Genomic DNA, 26,861 nt, shown 5'->3' with positions numbered 1-26,861 from the left:
AAATATAGTGTACTAGCTTTTAATATTTAATGCGATACTATTAATAATTAAAAAGTTGATAACAAACAGATACTAGTGCTTAAATAAACTTATACGTAAAAAGAAGATAAGTAAGAAGTAAGTTTTTTCAATTGCTCTTTATGAATTAATAAGAATCCTACAAACAATAGTTGTGATAGAAATTACAAAAGAAATATACACATGACAAAGCTACAAAGCCAATATTATTTAAATCAATAATTAATTTATTATATCAGATTTTTGTTAATTATTTTACTCAATATTTTAAGTTATAGTAAAGCACTAGAAAGAAGTGTATTATGAAGATTGTATGTTATCCTAGCTAAACACACAGTTTAAAGATTGTTTTTAAACAGCAGCAACGTTTTAAAACTAATGTTTCTTATTTATATCAATTATAGGAGGCACTTAAATGTATAGAGAAGACGTTGATTTTTTTTAATGGTATCCAGATTTTATGATCTACTCAACAGCAAAACATTGTAACTCTCTTAATTACCAGACTGAACTATAGTCTGAAAGCAGGCATTTGGTTTATATTGAATATTAAGTAATCTATTGAATTTCTAAATAATCACGCAAAAACTTAAATTAATAATTTAAATACTTATAATTAATTTAAATATATCGATATTAGATTTTATTTAATTTATTTTATAGTGACATTATTAATTGCATGCAAGTTTTATATTTTATATAACATGAAATAGTTCATGATTAAATTAAAAATAATAATTAAAAATGAAGTATTGCTAGAAATATTGTATAAATGTATCATTAATATAAATTTTTTAATTGTTAAACAAAAAAAATATAAATATAGTTAATCAATTAAATACACATTGTTTATATCAGTTATTAAAATGTTATGAATTATATATTATTTTTAAAGCTAAATCATATTTTATAAAATAATTAAGAGTAATTTTTAAAAAAATACTTAAAAATATCTATACGATGTTACACATATGAGTATCGTTTAGATAGTTTAGATAGTTAGATAGTTTCGATCATGCATTGATAATACATATATTGACAACTGATATCGCCTTACTTAGTTCAAGTGTCATAGATGCAAGCGATCGATTTAAATTACAAAACATTAATAATAGAAATTACAAAAAATTAATTAACTTAATTCAAATATTCTTAATATGAATAATTGTTTTTTCTATAACTTATCAACTTTTCCAATGAATAATTTTTACTAATGCATACGAGTAGAAAACTGTAGTTTGTATAATTAAAATAATTTTTGTTGTTTTCTAGGGTATACATATATTAACATCCAATTAATAAAATCTGGTAAAAGATTAATAAAAAAATCAAAACAATGCAAATGTTTTATTGATAAAATCAGTCTTAAAGATTATCATTTATTTAATATTTTCATCATCATTTAATTAATATTTTAAATCGATGCATAAAACATAAATCTTAAATAAAAATAATTAGTTGAGAAGGCTTAGATAATGTGTTTTTGCTAAATACTATTAAATTTGTAATTTTATAAAAGTATTTATATATATTAATTAAAATAACGAATTCATTAATCATACAAATTCCATTTACATAGTACTACATCTTATTACATTATAAATCATCTGATATTATATAATATTATGATAAACGTGGATTATGTTAATGACACTGTAAAATTTATATATTTACTATTTACATTATATAATATAAAATAATAAAATACACAAAATTAATCTAAAATATTTAATGCTGTTATATATACTTATGTTGTACACGTCGACTAGATTGCTAAAATATATAACTCGTTATTTAATTCTAAACTAAATCTCTAAAAATAATTATTAATAATGAATTAAAAATTATGAATTTTGAATCCCCAATTATGAATTAAAAATTATTTAATTAATCAATAATGTAATAATTAGGTAATAATATGTAGTATAAAATATACCTTTAAAATGAGTAACCTCTATAAACAACCTCTATAGATATAGATGTAAAATCTTATAACAGATATGGATAAGACATAAATAAAATCGTGTGTTTGAAAATTATAACCGAATATTATTAATGTATCTTTGAGAACGAATTTTCACGTTTAATGTAATGCATACTGAACAACAAAATTATGTTATTTTTGTAGAAATTTTACAAAGGTGTAATAAACAGGATTGCGACATCATTTTTACCCAATTCATTGGCATCAAATCCATCGTAGCTCCTCCCCGATGCAATAATATGTACGCATACTCATATTCGTCAAATAACTTGGTCGAGCAAATAAAAAGCTTATGAAATACTCATGACGAGTTGTGTACTTTCATGTATTTCTGTTCATTCTGTGCATAATATATTAGTTCAAGAACATGATGCAACAGTAACTGTCATTTTAATGAAGAAAAAAGCAGTAAAGAAGAGAAGAAAAACTTTTTAAAGAAATTTTTTCAGTCCTGTGTGTATAAACATATTCTTTATGTACGTAGTGCCAGCGCACAATATCCCTATTTTAGTATGATTTTTATCTTAAGTAAAAAGTCAGTTGATTAACTTTGTTTGACGTCAAAATAGCATATGTCAACCATTAGAATGCTTCTCTTCAACATTTGAGTGGATATACAAAATAAGATGTATAATAATCTATTGATTTTGACAAATTTTCGTTATTCCAAAAATTTCTTTGTTATTAGTGATGTTGTTTCCAACGAAAATTATTGTTATATATGTTCATTTGTTAACTATAAACATAATTTTCACAAATAATCTTATTGAAAAACGGATGCTCAAAGATCGTTATGTATTATTGATTCGACATTTGATCAATAAATAATAGATATCCTTTTACCATGATAATATTTCTACAAGTATTATTAATATTTTCTAACTCTATAAAAAATAGAAATATATTTGTAGTCGATTTAGAAATTTTTTTATTCCCAATTAAGAAGAATTAATTATTAATTATATGAATTGATTATAATTACATTAAGTTTTTTTTCCGTAGTTAAATAATATAAAATAAACATTATTTATAGATTCTAGATTAATAATATTAACCAATTAAAATTTAAGTTAAACAAATAAATCTAGAAAGACCACAATATTTATTATTAATTTTGAAAAATTATGTTTGAAAAATTTTATTACTATTAATATTTTATTACTAAGTAAAAATATAGATTTTCTAGTATTTTTATATATAATTATAATAATTATTAAAGAAATTATTTACTTTTATTTATCTAATGATGAGATGAAATATATCTAATAATGTTAATTTAAACTATAAAAGAATTAAAAACAAAAATCACTATTCATGATTATGAACACAAATATCGTTGTTAAATTAAGTAGTAATATATATATATAATGAAGTGTTGTGAAGTACGACATAATACAATATGCAATATAATACGGTGTTCAATAAAGTTACACGGCAAAATCTTCGAACAATTTTGGTAAAGGCAGTAACCCTTGAATAACAAGTTACCCACCTGTTTCTAGAATTTTTGTTCTTACTTTTCTCTCTTTTCTTTTTCAATTTTTACTCTTTTCTCTCTTATATTTACCTTTATTATTTATTTTTCTGATAAGTCTTCGATTATTCACATGACTATATTATCTAATATTCAACTTTAAAAAATCTGTGAATTTTTCTTAAATGTTATTTATAGTTTCGTCTTATCAAATTTATATAGAATTTGTATAGAAAAAATTCCGAGACACAAAATTTTATGTTGATAAACATAATCATCAACTTTGATAAGCAATATGAAAATATGAAATAAACATATTTATTAAAATTGATTAAACATTTTTACTCATTTGATAGAAAACGAAGTTTTAAGAATAAAGCTCTCAAGTCTTTGATGTGTATGCAAACAGTATTAATGTTATATATGTATAACTAATATATATAATGAAAATTTTAAATTGTGTACTGCTTGTAATAAATCTTAACCAAACATTTCAAGTATATTAAAAAGTTTTCTGAAATATAATTACATTAAATATAATCTTATATTATAAATATTAATCAAAATTTTTTGGGATTATTTATCATTAAAGTAAATGAAAAATATTTATTATCTGAGAATTATTGTAATTCTATTATTGGGATAGTAAAAAATAATGTATTTATATTAATAGAAAATTAACTGCTTATAAAGAAAGATAAGAATACATCGGAATAAATTTTTTCTCTTAATATATCTAATAAATTAAATTACTAGTAAAAAAGTATATTTTATTTAGTGAAAAATAGTATAAATACATAAAATAATGAGTATTATATTAATAAGTTGTTATTATTATTGTTACATATTAATTGTTGAGGTGAATACTTGAATTAAATTTAGAGTAGTTACAAAATTTAATCGATTAGTTTCATTATATAATGAAATTATCGCACATCAAAGTTATACTGCCTTTTCGTGATGAAATTAATTATTATGAAATTTAGTTTAATCATATTTAAATTATTTTGAGTTTTTGTAGTAACATTCATTAATTTAAGGTGTATTTAAAATATTAAAATCTTATAAACTCTTAATCGAATAAGTTTCTTTATTTTCATTCTTGAATATTTCAAAGCTGGCTTCATAAAAAACTCTGTTATATATAAACAGTGATTATTCCAAAAATACACTTATTATATTATGTTTTAATATAAACAATTATAGCGATAATTTTTTATTTATTAATTTGTTTTTTACAAATAATAAATTTACAAAAACAAAAAAACAAATAATAAATTTTTTACAAATACAAACAAAAAAATACAAATAAAATTCTAATATTAATTATTAAAATATAGAAATTCTAACAAATATTTAGTGACTGAATAGAACAGTATTTCAATCTATCTATCTATATATTCTATCGATATGTTTTTAATCTGCATTCGCTCTGATAAAAGATGTTAAAAAAATCGTCAAATATATACTGCAATTTCATTTACATTAAATATTAATTATTAATGTATAATTGAGTAAATTATTAATATACCACTAACATTCGAAGCTATCTTTTTAGATGAAATACTTGTTTTGATGGTTCGATATTTTTGCAAAAACGTGTAAGAATGTATAGACCCCGTCGTTTTTGAAGTAGATATCATTTTTTACAGAATTTGGAAGTAGTAATTTTGTACAAGCATATACAAATAGGAATTACATATTATAATCTATTATTTTTGGCACTCTCTTTTTTATTCATTGTATATTATTTAAATGACAAATATTTTTCATTTATGTAAAAGAGGTACACATAAACAAAGGTAAAATGCAATAATTGAATTATCAAACAATTGAAATAATTGAAATATCTCAGTTCATAAATGTTGGGAAAGTTTTAATTTATTTTTACCTCAATATTGTACCAAATTATACGTATTTTATTTATTTTATAGTATTTTTTTATAGTATTTTATTTGAAGAACAATTAGGATGTTAATAATATATTTTGTATTTGAAGAACTGTAAAAGCTTATAAAAATGTCTTTAAATACAGTTTATTGTAAAAACTCATTTAAATATTTTCATTAAAAATAATTTTCTATCACAAATAATGTTTTAAATTTTAATCCAGTTCCAAGCTATTATTGGATTTTTCAATAATGATATGCTATTAATAATGTGCATTATCTTATTTCAAAACTGTGAAATGAATTACGGATAATAACCATATTTAGTGCATCGTAAAGTATCGTATGTATCTCTTGTCTCTCCTATCTCTTACTTTGCTTTTTTGCTATCTCCTTATCTCTACATCGATTTTTTACAATTTTGTTTTTTTTCTTTGATACGAATTCTTTGTATTATTTCACAAGAGTAGTATTCAGTTTAACATATATACTCTTAATTAATATAGGAAAGTTTTTTAAATATTAGAAGAGTTCCTTAATATTTTTTACTAATAATTTTATTGTTATGAATATATTATTTATATATTATTTCATAATATAAAATATTGATATTATAATTATATTTACAGAATAAATAACATTGATAAGTGATTCAAGAGTAGATAGATTTAAAAATGAAATTTTTTTTTAAACCATATTATTGAATGAATAATATTCAATGAAAATATAGTAATTGATAGGATTTAATTATATCTGACAATATATAATATAAAAGAAAATAACTATTAAATAGTTCAAAATATTAAATAAAGCAATGTACTTATCTCAATATAATTATTTAGAAAATCAAAAAAAATTATTTACAATAATAAAAAATTTTTTTGCAAACTAAATTAATACATAAATAGTATATAAAATAAAATTATAGAATTACAGACTTACTGTTTGTGAATTTTGATGCTATACTAAAATAAATCTGCTACAGTATATTATAATTTATGAAAATTTATAAAATTTAAATTTATGTTATGTACTTTATATTATATACAATTCATGTTATATGATTACATAATTACATATATATATGTATCCATAAAATACATAAACTGTAGAATAACTGTGAATATCGTTAGTATATTATCAATTTTAAGTTATTAATATGATGGATATGAATTTTGATACCTCTATTTCAATATTATTAATATTTCCATAAATGAATGTAATATAATAAAACTTTTTAATAATTACTAAAATTACACTTCAGTTTTAATAGGTGATTAAACGAAGATAAATTATACATAACTTTTCTTCTTTCTAGATCCTCAAACATTTCACACGTTTCAAAGGTATATCGCAAAAAAGAATAATAATAGCCGCATATTAATTATTAAATATAAGAATCAGCACAACTAAAAATAGAAGTATAATAAACAATTACATATCAATAAGTACACTTGCAAAATTTTGTAATTGTTCAACCTTCTCTCTTAAATAAGCAATATCATTGACAGCTTCTTTTTCGTTGATAATTCTATTATACACCGATTAACGTACAATTACTCGATCACTTAGGGTTTGACGTAGTGCAGAGTCACGATGTTTTATTAAGTCCTTCCTCACCAGGGAGTAGCAAATTATATACACCTTTCAACTATTTTTACGTGTATAACAAAGAGACAGAGAGAGAGAGAGCGAGAGCGAGAGCGAGAGAGAGAGAGAGAGAGAGAGAGAGAAATTTATTAAAATTTATTAAATTATAAATCATATTTATTACATTTTAAAATTGTCTGTATAAACTTAATTTAGAATATAATATATTTAATAAATTTATTTGTATAAACTTTAACTTATTAAATTAATAATATATTATAAAATATTGTTTCAAGAAAATTCAAAATTAATATCCTTAATTACATAAAATAAATAATAAATGCTTTTTTGTTACAAAAATTATTTTTATTAATTCGATATTTTTTTTATATAAATTTTATAATTTTGATAAAGTATTTTAATACAAAATTTGTAATATTAACATTACTAGAATTATATATATGCTAAATAAAATATGACAAAAAAATTTTTTATGTTAATTTTTTTTTTTTAATTATATTACATTTAACTTTTGCTAATAACACTTAATAATAATAAACATTTAATAAATTTATATATTATCATCATTATATATATTCAACCCATTCTTTTCCTTTATGTCAGTTATATAATTCAATTACATTATAGTTTACATTAACGCAATTTTCATGTTAAATAACATTTTGCAAAATTGCAAGTTAAAGAATGGAGAAAATTCTTCCAAACAATCAATACACAAACTTTCATGTACACTCATACACGTATTTTTCTATCTTTTTTTCTTTTTTCTAGTCTTAAATTAATTTTTTTTTATAACAAAAAATACTTTTTATGGACATTGGTTACAAAGAATATCAATAATATACGTAAATAATGTTTCAACTTTAATTTATAGTGACACCACATTTGTGATGATGATATGTAATTTTTCACAGACGTTAGGCAGAATTAAATGAATCTATTTTACACAATTTTGAATCCTCAAGTAATTATTAATTTTATATGATACTTATTATATTATGTATAAAAGTTTTTAAGTTAAAAGTAATATTGTTGGCACTTTAATACCGCTAATAGACTAGAAAACTGCCAAAATGTGTATACTGAATGGAATTCTAAACAGTATTTTGCATTCTTATTTTCTGCTTATATTTTAATAACTATATTAATATATATACAAATAGATATTAAGCATATATATACACATTCTTTTGTTACGTATTTTGAACCAAATACAATTTTAACGTGGTAAAAAATCAAAAGAGAAGTCGCGCGCATATGAATAATGAAATTCAATATAACATCATATTTAATACCTGTAAATGCGTCATAAGTTGAAATTTAATAGTCACCAAATTTCTCTTTATCTTCTTGTATATTTGTCAATATTCGTACCTTAATTGTTCTGATGCTTCACAACTGCGGTAACCAAAGTTAGCCAATGTTCAAATAGATATGCGTGTATATGCCTTGTAGAATATAACTGTAATCTTACTGAAGCATCGCTTTTATTTTTTATTAGTTACTATTTATATATACAATTTCTCGTTGATAACTCCTCAAAGATTTAAAACAAGAATCCAAATAAAACTATGTCGAAATCCAGTAAGACTGAAATACAGAAAACAATTTAAATAAAACTGATATATAACATTTCGATTACATGAAGTGCGATTTCTTCTCAAGTAGATATTTTACACATAAGATATTTTTCCTACGCGAATACAGTTACAGGTTAATAAAAAATTTCAATTAACATCAAATGAAAAAAATTATCCGAATGTTTACATAGAGATTAAAAAATAAAATCTTATATCACTATAAACTTATGAACTCAAATAAAGTTCTTATATTCTTGAATATAAGGTCATGAAATCTATTAAAGCCATTGAATTATATATTGAATCCTTCATTGTACCATATAGTATATATGAAATAATTTATAAAAATCATTTATAATTTTTTAAAATCATTTATATATAAACATATAGATGTATTTAATAAATTAACATTCGTTGGTTTTTGTTTTTAATATAAATTTAATGAATTCTTTACTGATATGTTATTTTTTTTACATCTTTCTATTTCTGTGAATCACAAAAGACTAAGAAAAAATATTAAATTATGCATGTTGTATGTATATGCATTTGTGTTCGTTTGTAATTATAAGTATTTATTAATACATTTACTTATTTCTGATTAAAAACTCAGCAATATGAATATTTATTAATTTCATGCAGATGTGCATCAAAAACGTAATCGTAAACAAGTTGACAGTTGCATGGCCTATAATAAACGCATAAAATAAATCATGAAATAAATCTAGTATTCTGGAGAAATATATTCCAAACACAATCCCCTTAGGCTGGACGTTAATAAATAACTCATCTTCATACTCGATCTTTTGAATCAAGAAAGGTATAGAGCCAGATGTCCTCGTACTTTCATATTTTACTACACTATTAAAGAGAATTAAAGAGAAAATGAATACTATGAATAAGTCCTCTCATCCGTTTAACATATCACTACCTAGTTTTACATTCAGTAATCTGTCTCTACTTGCAATCGAAATACTATGGAAGCATTAATAAACAATCTATTTTTAATCTATTTATTAAGCTTGATAATTCAATTATGCTGTAAAAGCATACTTGAGATCAAGCATATAGTTTGAATAGCACATATGATTTTTCTCTTATTTTTAATATATTACATTTCTAATTACTTATACTACTTAAAAGATGTGTTTAAAAAGTAATATTTGCTCTATGTTTTAATTTATAATCTATAATATTATTTCAAATTTTTGTATCTGTGTACATAATATTTAATATATTATTTTTTATAATTTGAAAAGAAAATATAATAAATATAATATAGCTTGTTGAACAAATTTTTTATAAAATTCAATATTAATGTTGATATACAAAACACGAAGTACATATTATCAAATTAATTAATATTTTTAAATAGCTTTCTGAAAAGTAATAAAATTAATATAAAATTATAATATTTAATTAAATAAGTTTTAAATGATTATATGGTACAAAGTATATAGTATATGTTATAACTATATTCTTTTTGTTATTATTTTACATTTTATCGTTTTGAATTGTTTTTAAATTAGAATAACTAAGCTACTTAATTTATTTATTTTAGTTTATTTGAATTAATTTTTTTCTCTCTTAAGTTTATAAGTAAAAAATTAGGTTATTAAATAAAATTTTTAAAATAAAATTTACATCGAATTTTAATAAAATATAAACAAAGGTATTTATTGTTTTCCATAGAAAAAATATTGTTTTTAATTATTTTATGAATTAGTTAGATAAATTGATTAATTGATTATAATTTTCTAATTTGAATTAACATCATTTTTAGAATTATTTTTTATATAGTTGGAACTGTTTTATTTAGATTTTTATAAGTTCAAATATATTTACTAGTTCAAAAAGCATATTAGTATAAATAAATTTATAATTTTATGTTTCACCGCTTTACTATCTTACAATTGTTAAATTATTTCTATACAGCGTTTTTTATATCATTTATATAAAATAATTTTTGAAGCATTTTACTTTCAACCAAGTATTCTTTCGACTTTGTAAAAGTAGAAATTTTATATTTTGTAAACTACTAACAATATTAATGCTATATGAATAATCATTTGTAAGTCATAATAATAATTAATATTTATAATTCCATCAATAACATATTTATCATAAAGATAATATATCATCTTTGTAAATAAAATATTTAACAGGATATATTTGTATAAAACTAATATATTCAAAGTATATTATCAAAACGTCAGTGTAGTATATATAATGAACATTTATAGAATTTTTAAATATGCTATTAAAATATTTACGCGATTCTCGCATTAACAAGATTCCTATTATTTCTGTAATAATGTTTATAAAAAATATTAATAAATATAAGACACATGTTCAGTTTAAAATATTTTTCACCTTTAACTAATGTTTAACACGTTTAACACTCTTTAAATAATGTATATATTTTATCGAAAACAGCGTATATAACATTTTTATAAAAGTTGCTGTATATATAATAGTAAATATATTAATAAAATAGTTTTAAAATGCAATCATAGTTATGTTACATTATAAATTTTATTAAATTATTATTATAAATTTGTATTATTTATAAACTAACAAAGTATTATAAATTTAAATGAATATAATTTAAAAAGGAGTAAATAACTAAAATATAATTCAGAATTATTCAGAATATAATTAAATTTTTTTAATTGAATTGAGAACTTTTTTATTTAGTGCAAAATTTTGTATAAGCTACTTTTTTCAGATTTATATAAATCAAATATAAGTTTACAAATAATAATAATGTTGAATAAAACGTATGCATAAATGAATGTGGGTATATGCGTGCGGAAATGTATATGTATATATAGATGGGTTATGCACAAAGTTAGTAAACACTAAACTGCCGTTAATCCTAAATTTCAATTGCTTGACCGTTTGTGTATCTTTCTTTTTCTCATTAAATTTTTATAATCACTAACATTCAGTTTCTTTATATTTTTCTTTCTTATTTAAACCAAAACATGAGTAAATAGAAAATTATATATATTTATTAGTTTCTCTTACTAGAACTTATTGCTTGTTCTATCATTAGCTTGGATACTATACCATGGGCAAAGTTATTGAGATGCAGAAAACGTAGTGCTACTGTGCCATGATTCCGATACTACCTAATGGACTGTTCCGCCTTCTTTTCTCTACATCCTTCTTTATACTCTTTTTCTTGCCTTGACTCTTTGTCCTATGCTTCGCCATAGCCATCTACATTGCCATCATTTGTATTTTGATCTTTCATATCTTCCATCTTATCTTAACGAAAAAAGAGATATACAGAAAAAGACAAAAGTTATTATTACAAATTCAGAACAAAAAAAGAAGTACATACGAAAACAATATTACTCTTTCATAATTCAATAAGGTGCATCAGAAAAATAGTTCATAATTTATCATTTTTAATCCCTTTATAATTTCGATCTTGTTTACATATATAAAGTCGTATGAGGAAACGTTATCTTGAAATGCTTATTTGCTTATTTGTAAGCAGAACTTTAATTATTCTTATAATCATGGGTTTACAAAAAATGCATTATAACCTGGATATATAAGAAAGAAGCCAATAACATCAATCTAAAAATGCAAAACCATTAGAAATCTCAAATGTAAAAAAATTGGAAAGTATGTTAATTAGATTAATAAGAAAATGGAATATGGTAGTTATGATGAATGTATTCGAATTCTTTTTAAAATACGTTATCATATTCGATCGTATCTAAATTTATTGTTTAATAACAAGTAATATTCATTTACAATTTCTATTTCCTATTATTTTTTTTAAATTTTTAATAAAAAAATCTTAATAACTTTGTACAGCTTATTACACATAGCAGATATTAAAAAAATCAATGTATTATTATATCACATACTTGAATTAAAACGTAATTTTATGCTATTATTGACTTCTTATTATAATTTGTTATTTAAAAACTTTTATCGAATTGTTGAATAATATAGATTAAGGATAGAAAAAAGTTATATTATGATAATCGAAATAAATTTTAAATAATTTAATTCTGATGAGTTATGTCATCGCCATATTAATAGATAGCAATAAAGACATTTTTGACTGCGAATTAAATAAATCTATATAATTAATGATTGATTTTTTATGTTTAAAATTATTATATTAAAATAAAAAAATCATATGTGGCAATGATAATAATATATTATTTATTCAATTTTTATGAAATCATTTTCTGTTTTAAATTACCAATCACTGTTAACAGATTTGAATAAGCATCATTATTACTTACATAGTAGTTTTTATTATATTTCAGGTATCATTAATTTTTTTTTTAAATAGCATAGAATTATATTTATTGAATAAAATTAATCAATTTATTATAAGAGCATAATTATCAAACTCGAAAGAAATATATAAGTGAATAACTATAAATATAATTATGAATGAAATTCTTATCATGAAGTAGTTCATCTTATAGATAATATTCTATACTATTTCAAAAATTTAATTAAAGTACTTTATTTAAAAACATTTTTAAAACTAAAATAATTCGTTAATATTAATTTTATTTTAAATATTGATTTCGTGATTATTTTTCATTTCACAATGAAACATTTCATAAAGTAGAAATTGGATATAAATTTACTTCTACATTTTCATATAGTTTTATGACATGTTTTTTAATATTTATAGAGAATATTTTTCTATTTATACTATACCCTTAATGTTTCAAACTTTATAAGCAAATGAATAGTTCTAAAACAAGACAGATTTTTAAGTTGCAAAAAATGTATAATCTTACATCTTTTACTATTGCTCTAAAAAACGAATAAATTAGTAGGAAAGTTATATAACTATTTTATACTTTATATACATTTCAAAGGCCTCTAAAGAACCACATCTAAGTTTATAGTTCTCTACTTATGGAAAGGCACAACATATACTAACGAATATAGACTTAACTTTGAATGTTAAAATGTATGCCTATAGTCTATATTCTAACAAATATTTATATTCTCGAGTAATACTTAGTCAACTGGGTCATTTTTCAGTAATATTTTCATATTCATAATATTTTCTCTTTTTCTTTATATGTTGACTTTTTTTATCTATCTACTTTTTTTTCGTGTTTAAAATCATAAATATATAGATAGACATTTCTAGTTATTTATTTATCTATATATCTGTGATTATTCTTTTTCTTGAATATATAAATATATGCATTCACTTCCGGGAGCAACATGTATGTAATGTATGTAGAAGAGAAGAAGAAAAAAGAACAAAACGAAGTCGGGCAAAGCACTTACGTACTTTAGTACGGAAGCTTGTCTACAACTACGTTGCGGTATCATTTATATTTACGAAACATTACAAGCGTAAAGCAAGAAAGTAAAGAAATTGAACGAAGTAAGTGTGTATTGTTCCTGCCCAAGGGCCTTATAACCGCATCGAGACCTTATAGGGTTATCCAATCTCTTCGCAGCTGTTGTATCTCCCAGAATGAAGGTATACTTAAGCGGAAAAATAAATACGTATCTGTATACATTTTACTAACGTACAGGCACATACGTACGTGCATATATGCAATCATATATAGATGAAGAAAGATGCAAAAAAAGAGATTTCATCTCGATCAAATTATACGAATGTATATTACTTTTAGTAAAGCATGTAAATGTAGCATGCTTATTCGTATGAGCTAGTTTTTCTGTTCTATGACGTAGATAGATTTGATATTGACTCGTTATTCTGTTGCACAAATAATGTAATTATTGTCATTATAAAAAATGAGTGTAAGATTTTTAGTATTCCATTGCATTACATTTTCGAAAATATAAGTAAAATTTATGATAAATAGCATTTCTAAAAAAAAGTTTTACTTAATTTCTTCATTTATTTAATTATTGATATATAAATAATAAAATTTTGTTTTATTAAATGTCTTTATATCAAATGTTACAGTTTAGAAGTTTATAAATAAAATTATTAAATTACAATAACATTATTAAAAATTATAATAAAATTTTTTTAAAAACTATATTAAAAATAATATAAACAAATAATTGAAGTATAATTAAAATCTATTATTGTCAAAATTCAACCTATTAATTGGTAATTATAATTATTAGTATCAGGTATTACTTGCCATATACAAAGTATGTTATTTATTTTTATTTGTTTATAACTAAAGATTAGAAAGTTGATTTGTAAAAGATTGGTTCATAAAAAATTCATTATTATAAATTAATAAAATATTTTAAACTCCTTTGAGTTTTATATACTGAATATTCAAAACTTCAATATTTAAAATGAATTATTCTCATATCTAAATAATAATTTTTAACAATTTTACATATTGTATATTTTAATACATACAAATCTGCAAAAATTTATGAATTTACGACAAAAATTTTAGTTAATTATCTTTTGTGAAATAATTATTAATTTATATTAGTAACATACTTATCTTAATTTGAAAATTTTAAAAATAATTTTAAAAATATCTTTTTATTACATAGTATTTATTTTAAATAATATACTATTTATAGTAGTTAAAAATAATTACGTATAAATTATCGTGGTAATCATATATTTTTCATTGAAATCCTTCAGATTTGATATTATCCTATGAACCTAAACATATTTATCATCAAAAAAAGGTAAATTATAATCCTTAATTATAATTAATTATTAGTTCTATTTATGGATAACAACAGCTATTTAGATGCTTGAAATTTCCTCATTAGAAAATTTAAGATATATATAAAACATTTATATTCTTATAAATATATGAGTGAATTTTTGTTAAAATTAATTTTAATATTTTGTTTTAAATAAAGACTTAAGCAATAAAGAATATAATACTGTATGTAGTTATTTTTTAGTTTATATTATATATAAACAATATATAAAATTCTATGTTTGGAATTGATCATTAATACATATAATTAATATAATATATTAATTAAATTTTTTTATTAAATTACAAAGAAGCATATAAATGAGAAAATTTTATTATACATATTTTAGAACCAATTAAAACTTTTTTTATTTAAAAATTTTAAGACCATAGGTCATTAATAATGTATGATTCGTTATATTTCACTAATAAATTATTTAATTTTTAAATGAATGTATGCATAATGAGGATTCACATATTTTATATATAATTTTATTTTCTTGTTTCTTTTATTATTAAAAACAGTTTAATAATATTATTTAAAACATGCTAATATGGAAATATTCTTATCTATATTTATAATATTATTTAGATAATTATTAAATATTCAAAAATAATTTTATATTTTAATATTTGTATTATAAAATATTTTGTTGACCTCTGTAATAATAGGAAAATGTATTATTAACAAATAGTGAGGTTATACATAGTATATGTAATATTCTTCCATTTTGTTAAATGGTTATAGTTTATTGAACATTTCCTAGTTATAATCTTATAAAAAAGAATTTGAACCATGATATTGTATTTTTCCAGTAGCACTTGAATATATCAATTACAATTACAGTTTATTATGGAAATAATATGTATGATATGTATATATTCTCTTTTACGGAGTTACTTGTTTACAGTCAAATAGAATATTGGTGATTTTTGTTTCAAATTATCTCTTACAGTCTTCATACAAAGAATATATATGAATACGAAGCTCTTCTTTCCTCGAAACTACTTATATAGCTCCTAAAGGAAGGCTTAAAATTCCTCTATCTTTACATCAATGAAGCATGATTATTTATTTTGTAAGTATTTTTTATGGAAATTTAAGCGGGATTTACTGAAAGTAAAGAAAAAAACATCAAAATGAATGATGAAATACTTTTATTGAAAAATGTAAATTACAGTTTATATATTTGAAACAAAACAATAGAATTATTTAAATACTTTAAAAAGTTAATATTACTATTAAAAATAATTTTATTTATATATCTAAATATTTTATATGTATATTGGAATAGCATAAGTGAATTAAACGAGTAAATCACAAACGAGTAAGTAAACAAATTTAGCAAATATTTTGATTTCAAGAATCCTAATGATTTACTATCAAATAATACTTTACGCTATATGTATTAATAATACAATTTATAATACAAATATTTCATCCAATGATTCTTAGTATATCGCAAAACTGATTGATAAATTTTGTGCTCATACTTCGATGTATCTCTATGTATTTAAATTCGATTCACATTTTATTGATTCAATAAGATAATTTAAGCTACTATATTAAACATTTACATCGAAACTTCCTCTGGTCTCAAATAAATAAATGGCAGAAATGTTTTATATTACTTAAAAGTAAAAGTAGAAAAAAACTGAAAAAAAAATTGAAAAGTTATACACGAGTATCACTTAACATATTTTTAACAATTAACAATATCCTTAAAAGCAAATCCATGTAAACGAACAGTTATTCTGACAAAATTCTAAATCTAATATGATGATTTTCAATAAAATAAATAATGATTAGAAGTGGGATAGATTTAAAAAAATGTATTTTCATGTTCATATTAAAATTTTTTATTAGGATAATTACTTGAATGACATTGTATTGTTTTACCAAATAATAACAACAAATATAAAATATGAATTTATGTTTTTAACTCATTAATAATCAATTTAATATTTTGTGTTCATTGTGAATATTAAATTTAGAAAAAAATTTGATTTTTACACAGCTGATATCAATAAATTGCATTTACACTATTTAAAAATTTTTATTATTACCATAAAATAATAGTATTTTCTAGAGCAAATATATAATCTACTATTTCTGTATTTCTCAGATCATGTCTTACCGAATAAATTAGTTCATTGCGTAACAAAATATTTTGTATTAAAAAATATCTCAAGATAATTAGAAAGTTTAAATAATTTAAATAATTTATAAATGATCTTTTAAATGATTTATTTTTTATTTTTAACTTACGCTACAATTTATACATTAATACAATCTTAATATATATTTAAATAGTTTTAATTATTTTAATTTTTAAATTTATTATTCGTTTTTTCTTGTACATTCTTAATATTTCATTGATACATGCTTTGTAATTATACTGAGTGATTTTTCCTGTTGATTATTTATTTATCGTTAACTGATTTATTTTTATTTTTCATTTGTTAACACTATTTTATTAGAAAAATAAATATAAATTACATATGATTTATGCATTAAGTAAAAATGTATTTATAAAAATACCTCTGCTTTAATATAAATTATTCTTATAAATTTTAGATTTAAAATCAAATTTGAAATTATACATAATAACGTAAAAGATAACTAAAAGAATAAAGTCTTGATTACTTCATAACTTTTATTGCATTTTTTGAAAAACTAATTACGATAGTATTATTCTTATCCATAAAATCAAACTTTTAAGGTAACATTACCATAATTTGTCTAATAAGGCCTGTAGATTTAAATTTTATCATACCTCGTTTGAAAAAAAAGAAATTAATTTTCGATAAAAGCGAAAGTTAAGTCCTGGGGTCAAATATATTTGTTATAATAAAATTATATCGAATCCTGGAAAGGTTAAATAGATATTAGCTATTATATCATACTACCACTAAGATATGATTTTAACAGACGAATGTTGATAAGGAGTAGAAGAATAGTTAGAATGAAATGATCAGGAATCACATAAAGAAATATAAAATTCCATCAATTCGTGGTAAAGCAGTGGCAATACATTCTTCTAACAAACTGACCGCTAGAGCAAGAGAGAAAGGCGAGACATTTTTCTTTATATGTTTGGGGTTTCAGACTTTATTAATGATTGATTGAGGGATATCGACATTTCCCTTCTGACGCACGGTTGATAAATGGGGTAGCCATGTCGTGCCTTCGCACGTGACATAATAAAACCACATGCCTTTTGTACTACTGACATTGACTTTTCTCTTTTGTATATTATATAAGGCTAAGAGATCTCGTATCTATCTACTATATTACTTATTTTTATCTAGTTATTATTTGAATTTTTAAGTAACTCATGATAAGATTACACTTTGTCAATAATTGCTTTATTGTTTCCATAAAATGACAAATTACATATTATGTTATCTAACATTTTTAAGTAAATTAACAAATTATATATATCTCCAACTTTCCTAACTATTCTATAAATTTTTAAAGAGAATTAATTGTTGTTTCCTACAAAGATTCTTCTAGTTTTACTTGATTCATTAAATATGTATAATATCTAATCAGGTAGCGTATACAATATCCTATTTTCATATATAATTAAATTTTTGAAAGAATAAAAAATTAAAATTAAATTATTGGTATAAGGTATTCAATGTAACATTACTATACAAATTAAAATTAAACACACATCGATTAACCATAAGTAATAGATTAATAATGATGGAATGCCAGCTAGTTTAAAAGAATTTTTTAAGGATCGTCATGCAGAAAAAAACCAAGTTGATAAAGAAATATGTGGACATGTAAGAGACAGAATCTTAGGGATTAAAGGTGGGATGAGACATGTGGATTCCCGAGGGTGGCATTAATTCCCTTACGGTATAACCTTCTGCCCCTTCTACAGCAGTTTATGTATGCTACAAATAGAGGCGGAAGCATGGTAAAGCAATCATATTTTCTGCTCGAAAGACTAGATTCGCGCCGATGCGAATCAAACTTAGTGATCTAATGTAAATGTCGATAGTATCAGATTTTATTCTTCTTTTTATGATCTTGTTTTTTTCTTCATTTCACTCTCTTTATCTTTTTTCCTGCATATTCATTTTTGCTTTGCACTTAATATACAAAACTCCTATTCCATAGTAGTAGAATGTTCAGTTTAGTATGTAAAATATTATGTGGATATTATTACTATATATAATATAATCTATATTATATTTATACATTATGTAATTAATGATACAAAATTGTCGTTATAAATTGATGTAGTATAAAAAATTAGTATCTCTTCATGAATTATTTTCTACGTAATTTACTTTACGATATTAATTTTTTAAAAACTTAAAGCTTTTATTTAACGCGTGTTACAATTAATATTAGATGTATGAATAAAATTTTTACTATTTATTACTCTCAGTAAACATAAATATATGGTAAAAATGTATAAAAATACATCCAGAAGCCATTAATAAAGGAACGGATTATTTTAATTAAAAAAATTAATAACGTGAAAAGATAACATATTTTGTATTCAATGAGAAATACATATTATTTAATGAAAGTTTGAACACCTTAGAATCAATACAAAGCTTGACTCAGTTTTGCTCTACATATTAAATTACTCTACTCATTAACTTTTCATTTCTTTTCTCTTAAATTTTCTCGTGGACGCAATAGAAATCGAAATTTCTTCACTATCTTCTCATCGATTATAGATCCATATTTAGTTTCCCCAAATTTTCTTTATTATTAAGTATCTATCTCCGTTTTTTATTTTAATTCTCGTCACGTATGTGATGAGAAAAATTGCAGTAGAGCGCTTTACAGGACTCGTGTTCTGCACGTTCGGTGTATTTCCCTCTTTCTCTTTATCCCAACGATTTTTATGCGCAAACGACAATTCTTTCGCTCTTTTGTACCTTGGAATTTCTCAAATAAGAACGGTCTATCTCTTTAGACACGTACTTTTCAAGACCTTATAATGTAGTGGCAGTAGCTATCAAGGGGACTGTAGTTGCAAGAACTAGTATGTTAGCACAATCACGAGTACAGTTACAAGAAAAAAAATACAAGACAAATGAACTTCGATATAAAATATTACAGTACTTTTTATTCATTTAGAGAACTCTAGTAAAATTATTCGATAATGGACCAACTGAAATAATTTTTAATAGACCGAGTAAACAGTGTATTGGCAAATGCAAAATACTGTACAGGTAATATTTTGCAAACAGAAAGAATGATAATTACATTACATATTTCTGTAAAATATTTATTGATGTATGTCACCTAAATATAATTAGACATAATAGAACTGTTAAAAACATATTTTTATTATAATATGTGCATTTTCTATTATTAAAAGTAGTATGTTTAATGTTTTCGAAAAGTAGAAATATGTATTGAAAAAGTATGCAATTCATATCTGTATTTTATGTATTTTTACAAATAATTTTCAATGTTTGTAGTAGTAATTATATCATAAAATTTCTAGTATTTGTTCATCATTGGCTTTTTCAAAGAAATTGTTTAGTTTTTTATAGCTATTGTTAATTGTATTAATATTTATATAATAATATGAATATGTAAGTGTATTCATACTTATATATATAATCGTTAAAAATAATTGTTAAAAGATAATATTGTACTGCTTGTTTTCAAATTTAAGATAAAATTCATTTAATCATTATATTACAAAATTAAGTTCTTTATAATAACATAAATATACAATACAATATAGTTATTTACGTGGAAAATTAGGTATTGTATGTATGGTAGCAATGATAACTTTATATTTATAATATTTATATAATGCATATATCATTATAAAATCTAATGATACTAAAAATTGAATGATAACAAGAATTTGTTTTTATATTTGAAATATCATTAATAACAGATGATAATATAATGGTTAATTATTTCATACTTAATATTTACAAAAATTCACTAACTAATAAAATACTTATTATAAACAAAACCGTCTAAAAATTATCGTGATATAATAGATAAAATATAAACAATGCATAAAAATATCATTTTGTAAAAGTATATTGTTATTAAAATGAATATGAATAATACCAATAAATAAGTTTCGCGCAAGTATAATGATATACTTTTATAGTATCTATAAACCTATCATATTCTACATATATTTATTAATAATAACTGACTATAATATATAAAGAATTTTATTTCTATTATGATTATATATTTTCAATAGCTCAATAGAATATTTCATAATGTACATTTAATATAAAGTTATTAAAATTATTAAATTTTGCCTGAGATTTCGGATACTAATAATAAAATAATGTATAATCCAATTGATACATTTATATTAGGGTATGTATACATATATTCCATGTGAAAAACAAGCAAAAAATATATATATTATCGACGAAACGTGTAATATGAATTCCGAGCCGTTTATACAGATGTAGCAACAATATTACTGAATATGCATAACTTCTAAGAAATGCATAACAGTATTTTATTTCTCTGGAAATAAATTAGTCTTTATTTTTCTAATAGATTATATGTAATTGATTATATGTAAAATATTATTTAATACTTTCAAATATTAGTTATAGTAATATTGCAAGCATAGAAGTATATAAACAAAACCAGAAAAACATTAAAATATTATAATTTTTATTCGAGCTCAATAAAGAAATATATAGAATATTATACATTTTTTAAATCTTAATTCAAATTAGAACTTATATATTAAAGTATATTATTTTAACTTGTTACAGCATGTAAAAAGAAATTCATTTTATTTACGTTATTCTTACGTTATATTCTACAATATTATTTTAATACGTTTTTATCGTTTTAAGCGTAACAAAAAAACAAATGAACTATACTTTCAATTATTAACTGATAATTAACTAATAATATTGACTAATAATTTTTAGTATTATATTATTATTCATATTTTTTGTTTTATATTAAATTGAATTGAATACTTTGAATTGAATTTCTGAATTATTATATATTGAAAACAATTTGAAATATAATATTTTATATGATAGTAAGTTCAATAATATTGAAAATTAATATTTTCAAAAAAGTATTTGATATAAATAAATATAACGTTTTTTGCACAATCGATTTATTATTATTTTTGTCATTCAATATTTTATTAAAACTTATTGATAATTTTACGAGTATAACTCTTTAAAAAATGGAATAAAAATTGTCTTTGTTGTAATAATTATCAATCAATACATTCATAGATATAGTAAATTATATATTATTAAATTTTCTCTAAGACTTTATACATATAACTTTATACTCTAATATGCATTGTTTAAATCAATTATTAAAAAAACTCTTGTTTCACTGGAGATAATATTATAATATACAATAATAGAATTACTCTAAAAATAAATTCATTTTTAAAAATAATATTTTAAAAATCTGAACTAATAAAAATGAAAAATAATTAAAGAAATCATTTAAATTAATAAAAAATTTGTTTAAATAATAAAAAACAATGTTAATTGTAAGAAAAGAATATTATAAAAACAATATATTACTCTATGTTGAAAGTAATAAATTTGATTAAATTGTCAGTTACTATTGTAAATATGTTATATAAATTGCTACGAATTATTATTTAATTAATAACACAACATTAAATTCAAACTTGTATTCTACTCATTAGCTTTTCAGAAATTTAACGGTGTAATATATTAGTATTATCTCCAAGCAATAAATATTGAACAATATGAAATCATGCTCTACACAATAGAAGTTTTTTAATCTTTAAAATAAAAAAGGAAGAAGGCAAAGGCGATTGTGCTTATGCTTGACGAACCGGAAATGGATGTTTTCCAGGCACGAACTTTTATATAGCCTAAGGACGGACGCCGCTAGCCAATCTCAATGCACGAGACATGCAAACCAAGGAAAGACACGTGCATCCTGCGTACGTCGTGACTATATGCTTCTCTGGCTCTTCCTCTCTCATTCGGTTGTAACTGCAGGAGTACTGTGAGGTCTATACGTATTGCGTTCGTATCAAACGCTTTTTAAACATAATGTTTTTCTTTTAACAATGTATAATATTTTTGTTAATTTAGATTTCTGTCTACACATACCTGATTTATAACTTATGGTAATTTATTAAATATTAAAATATAATTATAAATTTAAAATAATAACCTTATCTTAATATTATTGGATTTTAATGGATCTATACATTTTTAAAAATATTTATGAAACGAATGAAAAAATATTACAAATACGTTGGAAGTATGCAATTAAAAAAGTTTCAATTTCTTTTATCTATAAGTTTTATACATCCAATTGTTGTTAAAATTCCATTTGAATTTTCAAAAGTTCGTTATTGCTTTAAAAAATGCTTGTAAAAGTTTATTTATAAAGCCTAAAATTAATAATTGATTTATTAATATAAAAAATTTGTTATCATTTGATTACTTTTATATCACTTTTATTTAATATTCGAGTAACAAAATATCCAGTATCGATTACAATATAAAAAAATTCTGGCAATAATACCAATTTTTATTTTGTTAGGAATTTAGTAAACAAAATGATGTTAGATGATTCGTTTTTCATAGCTGCATACTTCGCGAACATAAAACAAATTGCATGTAGAATAACGTACGTTATATAAAATATGTAAGTGCTATCAGTTCGTTCAACGACTGTTTTTTATGCTATCCTCTTTGAAAACACTCGCTCCGCTTGCTCTCTACTGTTTGCAACTATAGAACTCTATTCCGCTCACGGCCTGCAAAGAGGAGTTTTCTTGGATATAGATAGAAATAACGTCACGGAAAAACACGTGACGTAGGATGAGCGCAACGTCATACTGATCGAAGTCAGCTGAGAGCTTCCAGTGAGCGAATAGTAGTAGTAGTGATGGAAACAGTAGCAGCGAATCTTCTCATAGAAGAACGTATCCGCTGAACCATTTTCGGTGCGTTGATATTTGAGCTCGTACTCCTCGTTGCTGGGCTACACAATACTTCAAGTTCGCGACTAGCATGTATTTATGATACTTATGCTTAAATTCATTGCACGCGTTTTCAAGTATACCTTATTTTTCTTTTTTCATTTTACGTCGTCTAATTTTAAGACTATTTCATACATCAGCTGTCATAAACATAAATTTTTAAGATTTCATGCACAAACGAAAACTTGTGAAAAACACGAAAACGGTGAACTTTTTCTAATCAAGCTGTAGCTTTAAAGTTTCTGTTTTTGTTAATGAAAAGTTTGATAGAGATAACACAACATTTATTTCATCCATTTTTTACATTTACAACATGGAAGTTTTATGTTGGTTTCTCATAAATTAAAATGTATTATTACATTTTATTTACATATGCGATTGTATATGTTGATATTAGTATTTTAATAAGGTATTCATTTTATGAATTAAAAATTTAATAAATGCCGTTACTTATTAAACTTACAATCTTTTAAAGGGAACAATTCTTTTCATAAAAGATTCGAAAAAATTCAATTAAAGTAAAAATCACAAGAGCAAGAAATTTGTATATATTATTTATCATATCTGTTTATCGAAAGGCATACCATTTACATAAATACGAAATGGATAAAGGCATCAGATAAATGATAGAAGAGTGGCATACTCTTGAATGAAAATCCAAATCAAAATTTCCAAAAATCAGAACACGAGGTAAGGTGCTCATTGTGATAAAGCATGAATCTATTCCAATGGGATAGTGGGACAGGTCGCAACGGCAGATGATATATTTATGTCGTGCCATGCATTTATTCAATCACTGCTGAAGAGGAAGAGATGTTGCTATTATGTATGTATATATCTTTCTAAAGGTGCCTCGGTACTCTTCGACTATGATGCTAATCAAGCATTGCAAGTGAAGGTATGCATCATAAATATCCCATACGTATATAAGAGAAAAGCTTACAATTCTGCTAAGCTTTAATCCTACACAATGTTTCTATATACAAGATCAGTAGTTATTTATTTTAATGCTTTGAACGAATACGTATAGAAATTTGTACATATTTAAAATAAAATTATTCAATGAAATAGTATTATTCAAATAAAATTCAATATTAGTTAGTACAGTAGAATGATATAAAAAATAGTATAAAAAAGAAATTCACTCAATAGAAATTCAATGCTGCATTGTGTATATTATCAACATAATAAAATATTCTGATTATGAATTTATTTTTTATTTCCTGTATCATTTCAACCAAGTGTAATTTAACATTTATCACTTAAAAGTAATTCTAAATATGTATGATTGTTTTAGATGGTTAATTTATTATTGTAATATGTTATAAAACTATTTGATAACATAGATATACCATATACTTTATATTAAAAATACTTTTATCCAGTTAATATATAACTTATTTAAATTAGGAATTCCTAAAATCTCAACATGAAAAATCATAAATAATTTTCTTTTAATAAAATAAATTATAAATTAATTAATTGAAAATATATCACTTATTTTTATATTTATATGCTTTTATGTTTTATATTTATATGTATATTACTTAATATAAATTTTTTTATTAAATAATATTATCTAAAGTAAGAACATCTATGTAATAATTTTTTTTAATTGTATAAAAATGTTTTTATGAAAAATTAATTTTAATATTTTGTACGAAAGAATTATTTGTATAAATTATTTAATTTCAATAAAAAAAAATATATTTAATACATATAGAATTATTAGTTTAAAATTATTGGAGCAGAAAATACTTTCAGATAAAAAAACATTTTATGACTTAATTGTTTAATTATGAATAAAATTATTCGAAAACAAGTTGATTCAATTATCATAAAGAAGTCGAAAATTTTTTTTAAAAAAAATACCTAATTAATGGTGATCATATAATATAGACAAGATTAGAATGTTTTGTTCTTTCTATCTTATCGTAAGCTGCATTATAAAGCAGGTCAAAGTATTAAAAAACAACTTTTAATAAAATAATTACAGATACGATGAAAACATAGTTATTACCATGTAAGAAAAGTATAAGAAAACCACACTTACATAATGGCATCTTGAGTATACAGTACTTATTTCTAATAGAAAAAAACGTTAAACAGATTTATATATATATATATATATATATATATAAATACGTATGTGTACAACTTAAAACTGGTGTGCCTTGACTCTTATAAACTCGCAAGCTCGAAACACGTTACGTGATGAAATTCCACAATTATAGTGTAATAAATATTTTAATATTATGTAAGATTTCCTTGAAATCTCTCTCTCTCTCTCTCTCTGTCTCTCTCTCTCTCTCTTCCTATATATATATAACTGTATATCTGTGTATCTTTGTATCATCAACTATCTGCTTATGTAGCCTTATGTCGAATATTTTGCATAGTTTGAAGAATCTACTTTTTTTATAATCTTTTTAATAGTGTTGCAGATATACATTGATATAATGTATTATAAATTATTGTTTTAAGTACTACATATCTATCATATACTAAGTAACTTGATCATAGGTAACACGAATGATATAGTTGATTTAAAAAAAAAAACGGTTTATGCTTTATGTGTTGACAATTATGTTGATTATATTTCTTGAAAGTCGAATATTAACAGAGGTGATCTTGAAAGCAATTACACTGTTATACGCATGAT

This window comes from Ceratosolen solmsi, unplaced genomic scaffold (genome assembly GCF_000503995.2).
Source record: "Ceratosolen solmsi marchali unplaced genomic scaffold, CerSol_1.0 scaffold26, whole genome shotgun sequence".
Lineage (NCBI taxonomy): Eukaryota > Metazoa > Arthropoda > Insecta > Hymenoptera > Agaonidae > Ceratosolen > Ceratosolen solmsi.
The sequence above is the reverse complement of the archived record's forward strand: the minus strand, read 5'-3'. Positions refer to the sequence as shown.